This window comes from Gadus chalcogrammus, chromosome 1 (genome assembly GCF_026213295.1).
Source record: "Gadus chalcogrammus isolate NIFS_2021 chromosome 1, NIFS_Gcha_1.0, whole genome shotgun sequence".
NCBI lineage: Eukaryota > Metazoa > Chordata > Actinopteri > Gadiformes > Gadidae > Gadus > Gadus chalcogrammus.
Genome location: NC_079412.1, coordinates 18,596,288 through 18,612,791, shown reverse-complemented (window position 1 = coordinate 18,612,791; position 16,504 = coordinate 18,596,288). Strand labels below are relative to the sequence as shown.

At 43.9% G+C, this 16,504-nt stretch overlaps 1 protein-coding gene across 1 annotated transcript in view; it reads right to left on the bottom strand.

The window, feature by feature from the left end:
- LOC130380328 (metabotropic glutamate receptor 4-like) overlaps positions 1 to 15,447 on the bottom strand; it is a 103,297-nt gene extending 87,850 nt beyond the window's left edge. The window contains exon 1 of the mRNA XM_056587523.1: positions 15,129 to 15,447. The gene's annotated coding sequence lies outside the window, so the exon portion shown is untranslated. The remainder of the gene's footprint in view (positions 1 to 15,128) is intronic.
- Positions 15,448 to 16,504: the final 1,057 nt, after the last annotated feature.

The following is a 16,504-nucleotide window of genomic DNA, read 5'->3' as shown; positions in this document are numbered from 1 at the left end:
TAATTACATATACATAAGTAATTATGTTTAGATAACCGTCTAAAAAACAGACTTGGGTGAGACACTTCATTTTGTGCCTCTCGGCCTACAGCCCATCATCTACTTGGTCTCAGTGGGGATGGTGGTTATGATGCAGAAAATTAGTTAATCATATCGGCAGTAAATCACACTCCCTACCGTCACACTTTTGCATCGCTAGAGTTTGTGTTTTCACACAACATCAAATAATACCAGTTTGATTATTCCATTCCTTCCCGTCTGGAAACTTTTCCATAAACACCACTGAAGGCTGATTACTTTTAATAAGTCATCTTTCGCGCTGGGGTTCTGGCCTTGTGATGATGGCGCACTGCCTCGGGCAAGGGGGGTCAATAGGGAGGGCATGATAGAGAGAAAAATTAGGAGGATACGAGCGTGGAGGAAGGCGTGAATGTAACTATGACTACCCTCTCTGTGCTATTTAGACCCCAAGGAGGGGGTACAAAGTGGACCTAGTTCTGGCACCACGCTCTCCCTAGGGAAGAGAAGCATTCCCTGATTTTTTTTAAGGTCTGCATCGAACTAACCCCGCTGGAACTTGTATTTTACTTCAGCTCTGTGTTTTTTTTTCTTGCAATAGGACTACCTGTGATTACTCTGTGAAGTGTTTTAGGTCATTTTACATGTGCTATTGCTGTAATAAGAATTTCCTTTAAAAGCTAACAAAGATAAATCTCTCAATATTTTGGGAGGTTGGTTATAAATAAATGAACACAGTTTTACAAATCTTTGACCCGTGCAACACAAATTCAAAATTGAAGTTCTTTTGAAATTCTTATTATAATTTCTTAAATGGCCATGCTCTCAGAGTTCGACAGAGTGAGAGAGAGAGATAACAATAGAGAGAGAGAGATAGAGAGCGCGAGAGAGAGAGAGAGAGAGAGAGTAAGAGAGAGCATTGCCAGAGAGATAAAGGCGAGACAGAGAAAGCAAGAAAGGTAGAGAGAGGGGATGAGAGAGAACACAACAGAGGAAAAAAGATAGAGAGAATGTAATGGGCAGGAAAGTCTTTTTCTGTACTTTAAAGCAAGCCCACGATATAGCAGCAACAGAGCGTTGTAAAGGCATCTGTGGGGAGCCATGCCCAATCCCTTAAACTGGCAGCTGGCTGAACTCTGCACAGCCCTAAGAGCTTCAAAGTAAAGGATATATCCTGGAGCTCGCAGCAAAGCTCTGATCTCACTCTTGATGTGGCAAGCTGCTGCCTGACCAACACAACCTGGAGCAGGCCTGGAGAGGCGGGCCAGGGGGGAGAGGGAATCTGCTGTCCTGTCCCAGGGCTTTGTGGCCCGGGCCTCAAACAGGGCTGCATGCTGTGAATATTCAGGCACCGTGACTGTATCGAGGCGCTGTGACTGGGTGAGGACTCAACTTAAGTGACAAGCATTGGTAACGGAGCCAATTTTTGGGAAATGAGTTGGACAGATCTGATGTTTACACAACAGATCAAGAAGAAAAATGTGTTCTAGCTTTTAAAATACAACTCTGTGGACGTCTGTGTATCTTTTAATATGACAGATAACCTCCCTCCCTCCCTCCCTCCCTCCCTCCCTCCCTCCCTCCCTCCCTCCCTCCCTCCCTGGTGGTTGAGGGCTTTCCTGCCCTGCCACTTATAATCGCTGGAGGCAGCGGGGCTTCTGACAGGGAACAGAACTGCAGCTTCGGCTGGCAAGGACGTGTCCCCGCTCCCCAACAGCAAGTGGAGAGAGAGAAGTGTCATGTTTTAGCCCCAGAATCCCTGGCCATGGTTCTTATTAGGGAATGGTGAATTGGGTAATCATTATAGATGATAAAAAAAAAAAACGTTCAAAAGGCCAGAGGAGATATTGGCCTTAAAGGGCCAGTGAACCCAAAATACCCCAAATGGTACAATGGAGTTATTAGCCTATGTCTTTATTCTCTTGGGCATAGTAATACATGCATTGTTTTCAGTATTATGGAAATGCTACTGTAATTTAGAAAAAAACTGCCTTGGCCAACCAGTCTTAAGTGTGATGTCAGAAAGCTCATTCTCATAATGACACGTACTTGCCTAAAAAATTATGTGATTCCGTATTCGTGACCATCGCCTTCTCAGAACTCTCGTCCCGAAATAGAGACTAGATAGAGATTCTTCATTGCATTGTGTTCAAAATGCTTTTTCTTTTTACCAATGCAGTGAAGCCACCTAACCTAAGGGGCATTGTGCAGTGGTTGATAATAAAAAGAGAAAAGAGATTCAGAGCACAAATGTTTCCACTCAACCCATTCCCCTGGTGACCTGGGGTCATGATTTTAATCAAAGGGGAAAGAACAGGACCCCGTTCTTCAGCCCCACCCTAAGCAGCCCGTGCCATCACATCACCAATGTTAGCAATACCAATGTGCAAGCCAATCTGAAGTCCCATTAAAAAGTACAAATTGAGGCTGGTCTTATTGAGATTAAATGTTTGAGAAAGCATATTTAGAATATACATATTTATGTTTAAATATATTTGTGAGTTACAGTGAGTTTAAAATGTTTTACGCCTCATGCTTTGTCTAGCGGGGAAGAGAGAAGGAAAACGCTTCCTCAATTATTGTTCCAAGGGTGAAGCTTTTATTGCAACAACTCCTCTGAGTCTTACATTAAATCATTGTTCCTTGCATCCCCATAAAATATGCCGGAAGCGGACTTCCCTCCTCCAGAGTCTGGGGATCTCCTTTGAACGACAAACAAACAGAAAGATGGATGGATGGACGTCGCGGCCATCTTTGTTTGTTTACCTCTTGATCCAGTCTGTGACACCAGGCGGCGTTCTGAACAATTAGCAAGCCGCTTATTTAAGCGGAGGAATTGGGAAGCGGGATAATTAGCCCAGTGTCCAAGGCGAGCAACAGCTATTAATCAAGTTAATTATTAGCCGGCGCCCCGTGAAGGGGGAATTCAGCGGAGGATCCACCAGCACACACGCCATGGCCAGCAAACATTGCTGCCACCCAACAGCTGGCTGTTGGGTGAGGCTGACCGCGTGTGCTGCTCACCCTCTCTCTGACAGGCTGCACGGTCATCATCATCACCATTATCAACATCTTCATCCTCTTCTTCATCGTCTACATCATCATCGTTAACTCCATCATTAGTAGTTGCTCAGTAGTGAATGAATGCCCATTTAAGGTGAAGCCATTATTGATATGTAATCATTGTTATAATATCAAACCATTTTTTTGTTTTTTCATGGTTTTATTGATGTTTTTTTTAAGTAGCCAACGCATGATGTTTTGAGGTTATGATCATAATGAAGAATACAATAAGGATACACTAATAGCCATAGTGATATTGTATAAAATAAAGAGCTTACATGAATCCTCTCTCATTGTAGTAATTAGAATATTCCATTAGAATATAATGATCCATGATAATCACAGCTTTCATACAACTGGCCCAGCACATGTGACTGAAAATTGAAACGGCCAGAAAATGAAAGACAGTTGTTGAGTAGATACAGTCGGCTATATGAATAGAGGCAATGTGTCAATCACAAAGAAAACAGCACTCTAACAAGACGTAGAGATAACACAAACAAATGGACAGAGGAGATAGTTAGATGTAATGATGTAAAGTCTATGTTTGTTGTACCCCTGACCTTTATCTGCAGATAAAAGGCTTTGCATGAAAACCCTTTATGGATTCCCCAAAGCATAGAAGTGAATTATGACCATTACATAATAATTTCTACATATCTTCCAGCAGCCCTGTTTTCAGCGACGGCCTTTCTGAATGTCCACTCGCCTAAAAGACCATTCTAATAAACTGTTATCGTCCTAACCGATAAGAAAAATAAGAATTACCTAAATTGGTGTTGGAGGGGTAATAGTTTTTTTATGATAAGTCTGTGTGTTTGTGTGTGTGTGTGTGTGTGTGTGTGTGTGTGTGTGTGTGTGTGTGTGTGTGTGTGTGTGTGTGTGTGTGTGTGTGTGTGTGTGTGTGTGTGTGTGTGTGTGTGTGTGTGTGTGTGTGCGCGTGCATGCGTGTGTGTGTACATGTGTGTGTGTGTGTGTGTGTGTGTGTGTGTGTAGGTATGTGTGTGTGTCTGCGTGCGTGCATGTGTATGTGTGTGTGCGTGTGTGGGGGGGTCAGAGGAGATACCCTCGTCGGTCTCTCCATTCGGGGGTTGAAGTGATGGAGTGAGTGTCGATATGTCAGCGGCGAGGGGGTAATCTCCCGGGGTCGTGACACACGTGACAACGCTGGCTCCCAGGCGGCGGCGGCGGCGGTCCCGGCCGTTGATTAAGGCGTCCCATCGCTCATCGGAGCGTGGAGCAGCGGGGCCCGCCTGCACTTTTGTCTTTGCGAGTTTGCGACACGTGTAATTTTCTCCTCACACCCCCCCCCCCCCTATCTTGATAGTGGGGCTAATAGAAACTCTCCCCAGATCAGCTCCTAATGAAGACGGATCCGCGGCGGCCCCACTAAGTCATTTATAATACAGTGCTATCTGCGCCGCTGCTATCTGTGCCGCGTCTTAAGTAGATTAGACGTGTTCCATGCGACGCGCGGCGGGAAACAGGGAATTTTACGTCGTTTCGGCAATTATTTTGACTTGACGGCTTCTTTTGTTGTTGGGTTGTTTTAAAGTGTTTCGCTGTGAGTTTTTCCTCCTGAGACTGATATATGACTAAATGCATCTCAAGATAACCGCTATAGCTGTACTCTGGTGGGAAACAGATAAACAAAATGGTGGGAGGGACAACTCAAAGTACACAGCTCCTCCCTCACCAGGTGTCCAGGGTTGGTGCTTCCAGTGTCTTTGTGGAGGCATTATATTCAACTGAGGGAAATGTCCATAACGTCAAGACATAAACCTTAAAGGGGATAACCAATATGAAAAGCAGATGGTTTTCACCGGTCATTCCTTGAAACGTTACGGCTGTTCTTCCTGTACCTCTCCTCTCTCCACAAGTCACCTCCAAACAAAACTCCAATGTGGTTATGGCCACATTTGAGAGGCTGTACTTTAAAGTACAGAAAACCACAACGTGCCATGTCAACTGAATCGAATGATGTCGATGAATAACTTCCCTCGTCTGCTCCCTCGAGTGCCAGCTGGAGATGGAAGAGCTAATCGGGCGCTGGCTTGGTGGCTCAGCCTGCATGTGCGCTAACCATGAAGGCAAAACGCCCAGTAACGACCCGGGTGTGAGTTCCACCGGTGGGTCCTATGCTAAACGTCATTCCCTCTCTTCTTCAACCCACTTTCCCTTTTCTATTAATTTACCCGTCAATAAAGGCACATAAAGTCCACCCTTGTACCACATCTTTAAAAGCCAGACGTTGAATTTGACGGATTACAACCTTGGGCTCTATTGGGTTTTCCATGTCTAGCCCAATCCTCACATGTAACCATCTTACGTCTTGCATGTAGCGTTCACGAGCGTATTAGCATTCAAAGTCTGAATGTACCTTCACAATACTTGGGCGGTAAGGGATCTGTGCAATAGAACAACTTTGTTGCCGTGTGTGAACTATTCAGCCATCAGGGGTTATCTGAAGTGGACTGCCTGGCCTCTGTATGATCCATTATAGATTTGAGACCTCTTCCGGGACACTCCTGACCAATCAGGGCATCATTTGCCTGATTGGTTTGGGGAATACCTTCTTGCCGTCAATCATACAGGAGGGAAATGCAACACTTCTTAATGGCAGAGAAACTTAGGGAGGGAGTTGATGAGTATTATGAGTCGATGAGGTCATACACACTCTGTATTTGTTTTGTACAATCGGGTGTAAATTAGATTATATGTTGGTGTTAATGTGTTTAGAAAGTCATCTTCATGCCCTCCATCTTGGCATGCTGCTCCCTTGTCTTATTGTCATTAGTTACTCTGATGACAGCCTTGTCATCAGTTACTCTTCCTTCACAAGTATTTCTTGTTTATTTAGAAAAAGACCAGAAAGACCCTCATAAATGGGTGGTGATTTTATTTGATAAAAAAATGTAATCGGCAAAAAGCTGGTCTTTGCAGTAAAGCACTAACCCTGCGAGGCCACTGGATATGTGAGCTCATGATCAAGCGAGATTCATCTTGCCAGACCTTAAGTTCCGCAGAGGAACGTCGTGAGCTACGTGCTAGGTGATTGATGGTGAGTTCATCCATTCAACTGCCAATTTTTTTTTAATTTTGCCTTTCTGAGGACAGCTTCCCAGATGGTTGTGTGTGCCAAACCATCTGGCGGTCAGGATAGTAAAGCCCTGATCTCAAAATGTCTCAGAAGATACGGAGGGTTTAGCCTACTTTGTAATTTATAGGTTAGGAGGATATCATAACAGTTGAATATTCAGATATTGGTTTGTTTCTGTTTATGAGCACTAAGAAGGTTATGTTATATTATGCCTGAATTAGGGTTGCAAACAATATTACAATTCCTTGATCGATTGTCAACACAATTATTGTTTTTGGTCTCAATCAAAGCTTTATTTCTTGTTTATTCTAGAGCAACTTAGTGCATATTAAAAAACTCTTTGAATGTAATAAAATGGTAGTTTATTTTCGTCTGCAAACAGAGAGAGAGGCTACCATTCAATACCACAAATCTATATTCTTGTTAGGCATAACAACGATCAGACGCTCACCAAACCTTTTCTAGAATGGCTATAGGCAGTTAGGCAATGCAAGCTGGATGTTACAATTCATCCATGTTGAAATACTTCGGTAGCGCTTTGAAACCTGTTGTCCAGTCTGAGAATCTGTAATACATAGAGACTTAAACTAACTGGCTTTACTACTAATATACTTCTCTCTAGACACTAATAGTTTTGTTTATTAACGTTGTATGGTTCTCCCCAGGTTTATTCCCCCCTTCGTTGAAATCCCACTAATAATTTGCGGCCATAGAAAAATTGGTTTCTGCAAATGGTTAATGGTTTAGGAGGGGTTTGTTTAACAGGGCGGATGGATAATAAAGAGCTCTACCTACTAATAATAAGGGATTAGGAATTGAATAAACAATAACAAACAACAGTCCTGCAGTTAAATTTTCTTCAAACAACACACAATGTTCAAACACTCTTTGCTTTGTTAAGAACTAAAGCTACTCTCATATGGAGGCTGTTTGACTTTTAGGTTCATTCGAAGCTCTGCCGTAAAAGTTGAACCCGAACACGATGAGTGGATCCGGTTAACCATTAACCAAAGCTTGAAATAATAAATTCGGGCCAGCCTGAATTCCCTTTGGCTGCTGAGCTTGTTTGTTCTTAGTCTTATGTTAAAACAGAGCCTGACCCTACCTCCACTGTACTCACATCCCGTCTAATGTTTCTTGGGCCGCCACAGGGGGATAGACTACCCTTGCTGGGGAGAGCTTCCTGTCCAGAGAGCTGCTCTGTTTGTTTATGTAAAACATCAGCCTAAATAATTAACCATCGCTTCCCTAAATATGTAAAAATTTGCGACAATAGTAACGGTATGTCAACCTTCATAAATCTTTGATCAATATGAACTACTTATTTGTGTGTGTGTATTTAGTTTGGTTCAGAATTAGGACCGTGAAGTTTATTTTTTCCTCCAGTCCACACTACTTGAATCGGGTGGTGTGCGTATCGATTGATTTATTCAGAGGGGTAATTTGTTTGCTAAGCTGAAAGTGATCTCTAACAGCATGCATCTCTGTTGTAAATAATGAGCAATCACATGATTATTAGGGTTGGCTGACTGCATCCATCCCAGTGAGAGTGTGACTATCAGTGCTTCCATGCTACATGTGCGTGAGGGCCACCCCCTGCGAGGACCCCCCCCCGTGAGGACATCCCCCAACCACCCTGTTCCCAATCCCACCATGACAGCGACATGGTGTGCTGTGCTTATATATTATTTGTATTTATTTGTTCATCTTTTTTGAACTGGTAGGCAGAAATATTTCTTAGATTTCCTGCTTATTATTTCCATTTTAGGAATTAAGGTTCACTTAGACATTGGTCTGACATTGGTTTACCCTCAGACTGCGTCTTGCGTTCGGAAGAAGTCTATGTATTTATCAAGCGCCATAGGCCTGTCAGTTACGATCAGAACTACAAGCCAAGCGATGTATCCAATAAGGCCCAACAAGTTAAGGAGATGTTGGGCTCCAGACAGACCAGGTGTAACGGTAGTGTTTGTTTGAAGGAAAGGCCTACATTGTTAAGTAGGAGATAAGGTAGGATATAATGAAATATATACAGTTATATGAGCACACAATTAATATTGAATCAAGCCGTTTAGAAGGCCTCTCTGAGCATCTGGCGAAGTGTGTCCGACACAATAGCACACATCCATATTGTGTTCAGTTTTATAAATAGCCTGTCTTCAAATTTGATTGATTGGTTGGAGAGACATTTAATATACTTGGTTGTTTCAGGCAGACGGAACCCACACAATTATAGCCACATGATGAATTAATGACGTTCAGAAATCAATTTGAGAGACGTATTCGTTGAGAGACAGTTACGATATTTGGTGCCGGCCTACATAATATATTGTGGGCTGAAATACATAAACAGACATAATTATTCCCCTTGTCCATGACTGATCTCCCTCATTTCCAGCAAAGCACTTCTATCAGTGCAGCTGGGTGTGGAGGTCGGTTCTGCAGACATTGAGCGAAGCTTGGTTGGACACAATAACATACAGGCCGTGAACAAGCGAAAGGTAAAGGAACGCGTTTTATTCCTCTGTTTGGATCCTTCCCATAATGATCTAATATAATCTACGCCTGACAGTGGCAAAAAAAACGCTTTTTGAAGGACCGACATCAACGGGGCACTATCACCCCAAAGGATAACAAAACAGCCTGCATGAGTACCTTGGACGCAAAATGAACAAAGAACAGGGTCCAGGTGGACAAATCCTCATGTTCTCCTTCGAAGCCACTAAATCAAAGACCAAAGTTCACCTAAACCAAATAACCAGCGAAATAATATTTAACAGAAAAGAAAATCGATAAAAATGTTCAGCCAGCGATACTGCTTTGTGATGAGACTCCGGCCTGCAGACCCCGCCTCCTAATTGAAACAACGCCGGGGGGAATTCGCAGTAGTCACTGGAAGGCAGAGGCAGGCCCGCAGCTCAGTGAATATAGAGAGTTTAATAGATCGGAGCAAATGGCAGTCAGGTGACAGAGACAGAGCTTTCCATTAGAATCTTGGCTCTGTTTGAAAGGGGTTGCCGTGATGACTCACTGGCGCACGGCAACCGCCGCCACGGCGACCTCTCTGCTGGAGTACCCCCACACACACACTACTCATGAAAGGACGGTAGTAGTTTTGTTCAAATGATACTCCCACAGCGTGTGTCTCAGCAGAGGCAGGCCTGCCCCGCAGCAGCTTGGGGTGAGAGGGGGACTGCTTCAATGGAGTATTCTCCTCTGTAATGCTCATGGTTAACAATAAGCCCGCCGCCCTCATCTCCAGGATCAGCCTCTTTAAATGATGCACACAGAGAAAGTTTGCCATCCAACGAGCCGTCGTACCTCGTTACACTACAAAGAGTGACGTATGTGATCCGCGCCTCCACATTCTCCCCTAAACTGTGCTGCCATCAGAGTGTGGGCTACAGCGTTTTTCGCAGTGCTGGTGTGTGTGTGTGTGTGTTTGCCCACGTGTGTGTGTGTGTGTGTGTGTGTGTGTGTGTGTGTGTGTGTGTGTGTGTGTGTGTGTGTGTGTGTGTGTGTGTGTGTGTGTGTGTGTGTGTGTGTGTGTGTGTGTGTGTGTATGCCTGCATGTATGTGTATGTGTGTGTGCATGTAGTCTCTTCTTCAAGTCCTTGAATACCATTTGTATTGACTCTGTACCATCCAGCCAGTTCTTATGGCCTAGATGTTGTAAACAAAGTGCAGACCACTCTGATCTTCATTCACAAAACAAATGGGGACATGACGTTTTAATGAACAAACTCTGCCTGTGATCATCATTTTCCTATAGTCGCTGACGCCAGATGCTTTCATACGACAGTGATTCTGCAAAATCAGGGGGGGTCAGAGGGTAGGAGGTGGGGGTGTCGCCGTGGGGGGCTTCTAGCTAGGCTAATAGCTGAAGGTACAACGAATAACCCAAGCGTAGCCCATTACTGTTAAGTGCCACCACATCAACTCCCCATGTTTTTCAGCTAACATTTTTGTTATTGTTTCTGCGGTCGCTCCCGAGATCCTAAGTGGCTCCAACGAACATACCATTTCGTACACTCGTACACACACTCGTACCCTTCAACAACGGCTACCAGGCATGATTGCAAGGTGCCTACCAACTACAAGTGTTTTTCCTCCACTGTCTTTACAATACAGTTAATCATGTTTTGCTTTCTCCACTAAAATAAAAGAAAAAGCCGATCATCGTGACATGAAGGCAGAAAGCATTGCGGTGGCTCCGCATGACTAATCCCCGGCGCTGTAAACACAGAGACGACTCACTGCCGGGGACACTGAGGAAGGGAGGCACGTAGCAGGAGGATTTGAGGAGTGAACTCTGGCAGATTTGCATGCACCATGGAGATGTTGGTGAAACACAACAATGAAACACGGGATGAGAAGACTATTTTACAATACTTCACTGGAGTGATTGTTTGCGATCAATATTAAGTCTTTCTATTTTAGAAGGATGTCATCAGGGAGCAGGTAGGGGTAAGAGGGCAGCTTGCTCAAGGCTGCCGCCTGTAGACTGGGGACATTTGGGTTCTAACTCAGGGGGTGCCCTCTGGGAGGTCAATCCGCTAATCACCGGATTACACAACCTCCTTTTAGAGATTGGTAACTCACCTACAACGTAGGATGTTGATCGATGGTGTGCTTAATTGTATTCTCCATCCTCACATATCCGCAGGGTTGCAGCAAAAGGCATGGTAGCATACATTGATGGAGCCAGTATGGTAATGCCTTGTGCCCCCAAAACTGTGTGCTGAAGAGTTCCTCAAGTTTCACGGTGGAGTTTTGCCCGGGGGAAAGAAAATGCAAATAGAAAACGAGGTGAGAATGGGGATGTAATAACTCATGTCCAGCACATAGTGACAGTTGAACCTGGATTGGTTCCTCTGTTTTCCCTTTTTCCCTTTTCCCCTCCATTCGTCTCTCTTTAAGGAAATGGTTAAGTAACGAGAATGGGCGTTCTGAACAGTGGATCAATGGAGAATGTTGTGTATTACAAGCATAATGGGGAATGAGCGAACGAGAGAGAGAGAGAGAGAGAGAGAGAAACACATAATTCAACATGATGATAATCACTTTTGAAATGCTGTGTATATAAATAAAAAGATAGAATTCCAACACGGAAACTGTTTTGAAATTTTCATACCAAATTCACTCTCACTCAAACAAAAAAGTGTTGATTCGTTTGGCGTGGCCGTGTGTCTTTCAGCCAGCTATTGTGTCACATGAATGGCAATCAGACCCAGAGGCTCTGTGTGTTGTTAACAGCAGTATTTAAGATTGGGGCCGGGCGGGGGCGTCTCTATCGCTACTGGCCAGAGAGCGTCTTGATGAGTGGTGGCGTGCGGAACAAGAACTCATTTAGAGAGCCCTGATTGTTTCAGGGGAAACCAGGCCTGAATAAAAAAAAAGTGCTCTGGCTCATTTTCCCTGACACGCTATTTTGAAAAATGCATTAAAGCTTGTCAAGATAGGGTATGTATGCCCCATCCATGGTGCACATCCAACGTGTGACTCTATGACGTCCTTATCGGCCCAAAGCCATGAGCATCGTCCCCCGGCATCACAAACAGTATTGTTAAGAGCTTCGGTTTCCCTTCCACAAAGGTAATTGTTTAGAAGTTAGTTAGCAGCTGGTTCTTGGACTATGATTATTGAATCGCATGAATACATTCAATATCATGGGGCTTATTTATCGTGGCTGATGCATTATTTATATCGGGCCATTTGAATGTTGCGTGGAATCTCCGCTAATGCTCTGGCGGGGGGGGGGGGGGGGGCTGTGAGGTGTCTTTAGTCTCAAGACGTGCTCTCGCATATTCATGGGGTCTGTCACCCATCAACATGGACAAACCACAGGGGGAAACTCGTTAGGCCCGGGAGATACTCAGTATGCGTACGCCCAATTTGTCTGGTCTCCAGTCAATTCTGTCTTTGGACTCCGGAAGCCAGAGTACGGATAGGGTCTCCCATGATCTCCCCTCTTATCCAGATAATGAAGGAACTATGGCATACAGATTGCCACGCAGCACTCTAAGCTGATGGGAACGTCTCCCTTATTTTGGATGTCGCCAATCCCGTTCTATGCAGGCCAATTGCTACAGCTTTGCCACACAGAAACGCAGCCATTCATCTGCTAATTGGCAGACTGGGGAAGGGGAGGGAGAGTTTGCTTATTTGTTTATATATGAGCGGCGCCAATCAAAACCTGGATAGTGAACATTGGATACTTGATTGGAGAGGTTCCTTCAGTAGTTATGAGATTATCTGTTAAAAAACAAACTACATCTGTGGACAATTAATGTGTTTTTTGAGACCACTGAAAACATTTTTGTCAGAATAGTATTGAGACACAAATATGTCTTAAAAGTATTGCGACCCAAAGGTCTTCTGTGTGGTCAAAAGTGAGTAATGTCATACACAACCCAATCGATGACATGCAGTATGCCTGGATTTCAATAGGGACGGGCCAGCTCAGTGATGATCAGTGTTAATGATTATGCATTAACAGGGCACATCCTTTACACTGGGATATTAGCAAAATGGTAATTTGAGTTTTTCACAGGACTACACTGTTGAAGTGAATACGGCTTTTGGTAAATTGCCAACCTCGCTGAGTGCCAGCCGATGGCTATTGAGAGTGTCAACAGGTTGCTAATAAAGAGCTCCATGGGTTTTTAGCTCTTTCTGCACCGGTCAGTCGTCCACTGTTGCTTCCACTGAAGGTGTTTTCTCACACGTCCCAACAGATGAAAGACAATAATATAAAAAGGAATAAAATAAGTGGATGAATAAATGATGAATGTGTACTTCCAAGTGTAACATGAATCAGCGGAAGCCTTGCCCTAAATGACTGAAGCAGTAGGATGAGCATTGTGAGTGGGGAAGACACTTCGAGATCGTCATCACAACACCAGATACACGTCAGACCCCGGGACAATGACGAAGAACAACAAAAACTTTGCATCTTCCCCATTTTCCATATCTCTGTTTTAATTTCTCACTGTTCTAGGTCTTATTTATCTTTCTATGTGCTCTCTTTTATAAGATGTGTATTTTTTATTCATCTTTAGCCACAGACAAAGAACAGTTGAACATGGCTTGTTTGACACATTAATCATGGGGATTTGGGGCTAATCAGCAGAATATTTAGGAAGGGCTTGACACCGTTTGATGGTTATTTGTAGTGTCCTTTGTAAAACCAATAGGTTTGGCGTGCGTGGTCATTCCCATGAGGCACAGCCCTGTGGGAAACTCTAACTAGACGGATGATTTGATTACTGGGAGAACAACATTTATGATTAGCACTGATTGCGTTTCATACTTCAGGGCAAGGTTTCCCTTCAGGGCGATGTTTTATTTTGTGCTTTACTTAATTTTGAAGCTATGTCATAAGGTTAGCATGTGCTGTCTTAATTGCAACTTCTATAGGCCTACACATTAAATAATATGCACATGCCTCCACCATTTTTTCCACCAAAGGATGGAGTAATACGATTTGTGTTGTCTTGTGACATGTGAAGCTACAGGATGGACCGGATGAGCTAATTGTGGCATTGGTAAGGGCATTCACTGGTGGTGACATAATATATTTCTTATTAATTTTTCTCTTAACCCCATTTCCTCGTCTATTTTTTCATCACAGAAAAACAATGTGACGAACGACGCAACAAGATGCCACAAGTTGGCGCAAGTGTGATGGTTTGCTCTCTCCAGGCTTGTTTCATGTTGCCGACAGATGAAAATTGAAACCAAGGTGTGATACTGCACAGTGATTTCCTCTGTGGCAAGACGCAGGGGCAGGAGACAGACAGACAGGCACAGCGCTTGGACGAGGGCTCAGCACCTTGCTGCCAACCTTATGCTCTTTCAGATTAGACGGAGAGCTGAGTTGCTGAACAGGAATAGGCAAAGAAAAGAGAACCGATTGAAGAAATCACCATATTCTTTAAGCTTTGTAAAAACAATCTTCTTTTCTTTCTTTCTATTTTTCTTAGTGTATTTCCGATCAATGCTATACCTCAACCTCAATTGAGATAACATAACCAAATAGCAAACATGAGCATATATTTCTTAAAATATCAACTGACTAACAGGCAACCGGAATTGGCAGGAAAATAAAAGCCTTGTCTGAAAAGGGCTGCATACTGACATGATCCAGACGGTATTAATCACCAGGGCCATCCCATCACACTTGAAAATCATTAAATGCATTACACTTCGTTGCCACGGCCAGCCTGCATAATAACCACCACACACTCCTCTGTGAGCTAAAACGTTCACTGCAACTTATATAGCCATGGTTTTCACATGAAAAAAAAAAATTAACAGTTAAAATGCATGATGAAGCTCTTTCCATTGATTAGGCTTCAGAACCTATGCGTATATCTGCAAGACACAAGACACTCAAGTGAAGCGGAAGGAGAGAGGGATGCGGTGAAGGGCGGGAGGGGAAACACATTATGAGGTCTACCATAAGCGCAATTAGAAATGTAAGTCTGTTTTGTCGTGGCGTAAAAGCCAATCCATAGCGGTGATTCATCTGTTGAGTCCTATTCGATGGAAACTCCCAAGAGCCAGGTCTCTGGGATGCGCATGGACAGCCGTGGTGGTGTGGAGAGTCTCCAAAGAAAGCCATGCTCTTAAGTGGCCCCATCCACCGATTCAGACCCAGCCAATGATGGCAACATTAAGCATACATTTGTTTATAGCTTATCATGAATACATTTAGATTATTCATCCATCGGGTGCAGCATCCACAACTCCACGACGAATGCGCTTTCAATGCGCTTTCGTTGCCCAAACCTGAGAATGTAGCACACAAATGTTTGCATGCACACCGTTGGAGATGCGCCCATACATGGATACGTATACAGTGCCATCTCTGAGCGCATCACGAAGACAGCCTCAATGCTTAAGAAGCGCTGAAGGTCCGCTCAACGACCAAATGCATCCTTACCTTTCAATCCAGACCTCAGTGGTGTAGGTCCAAACCGAGCAGGGACGTCAACTTCTGCAATACCATTGATTCAGTCCGAGTGTCGTCTTTGCTTTGTTGATTCTTTGTTTCGCATTCTTTGAAGAATGTTCTGCACCCCAATGTTCTGCAGTGTGAAGCGTTTTTTTAAAAAAACAGGTGTGAGTGAAGTAAAAGGATTCTAAGGTCAGTTTGTTTTCCCACCAGTGATAGAAGTTGCACACCATGCAGGGTGGAGGTTTTCAGCACCTCCCTCCTCGCTGCGATATTCCACCAACTCCTAGAATTGTACGAATCTCAAACAACCCCCCCACCCCTTCTCTCTCTAACCTCGTTCCCAGTGCTTCTCATCTCACGACGGAACGCCTCGAAAGGAATGCACCCAATAAGCGTTATGGGCATGCAAGAGGGCGGGACTTTCAGTCACACGGGTTTATGGGCACGGGGCGGCAGAGCGGGATTTCTCAGAGAGATATCCGCTCCGTCACATGTTTCGGTTATTGCATTGTCAACTTATTCTTCGAATCGATACATTCTAAATGTCGTTGATTTTGTTATTATTGTCGTGTTCTAATTCTTCTAGCTACAGTGTTTTCAGGTGTAGACAGATCATACGAAATGATAGGCCGGAAATAGCGTACGATAGACCGGGTTAACGAAATAATTAGGGACCCTCTCTGAGCATAGCTCCTCCTGTTTGTTTCCAGTCCCGGCGTCACCGTCTCCTCTGTCCAGTGGCCCGTGGTGCTGAAATGAAGAAAAAATCGTGCGGATTTTTTGTGCTTTTTTTTGGAAGAGCACACCAACCTGCTTTACCTCGCGCTGCGGAGCAAACATTTCTTTGGAGCGTAAAAGGAGCGCGGATCTCTGAAAGCACGCAGCGACACTGCGCGTATCTCTTGGACGGGAACTATTGAAACGAAATCAACGCTCAATATATAACATGTAAATGGATTGCATCGAACAGACAGATTGATCAACTTGGTTCACGGTTTAAGTCACAGATGTCCGTTTTTGTTTGGTAGAATGGCCCATGTATTATGAGCTGTGTTTAGTCAAAGACACAGGCCTATTGGATATATTATATATGGTGTTTTACAGTTAGGCCTACTGTTGTGGTTGTGATCATTCATTGAATAACATAAATTATGAATGCATGTGTGCAGCATGCCGAGGCTACTTCACGTCAATGTGGAATAAGAAAGTACAGTTATTGTGTTTATGTCACTTTGTGTTTTGGTCTTGATTAAAAAACTATCCGAAACGTCGTTTGGTTTCAATTATACGACATGACTCCTCTAGAAATAAACCTGTGATCGGATGCATGTATGCATGTGAAACAGCACCCCGTGGTGATC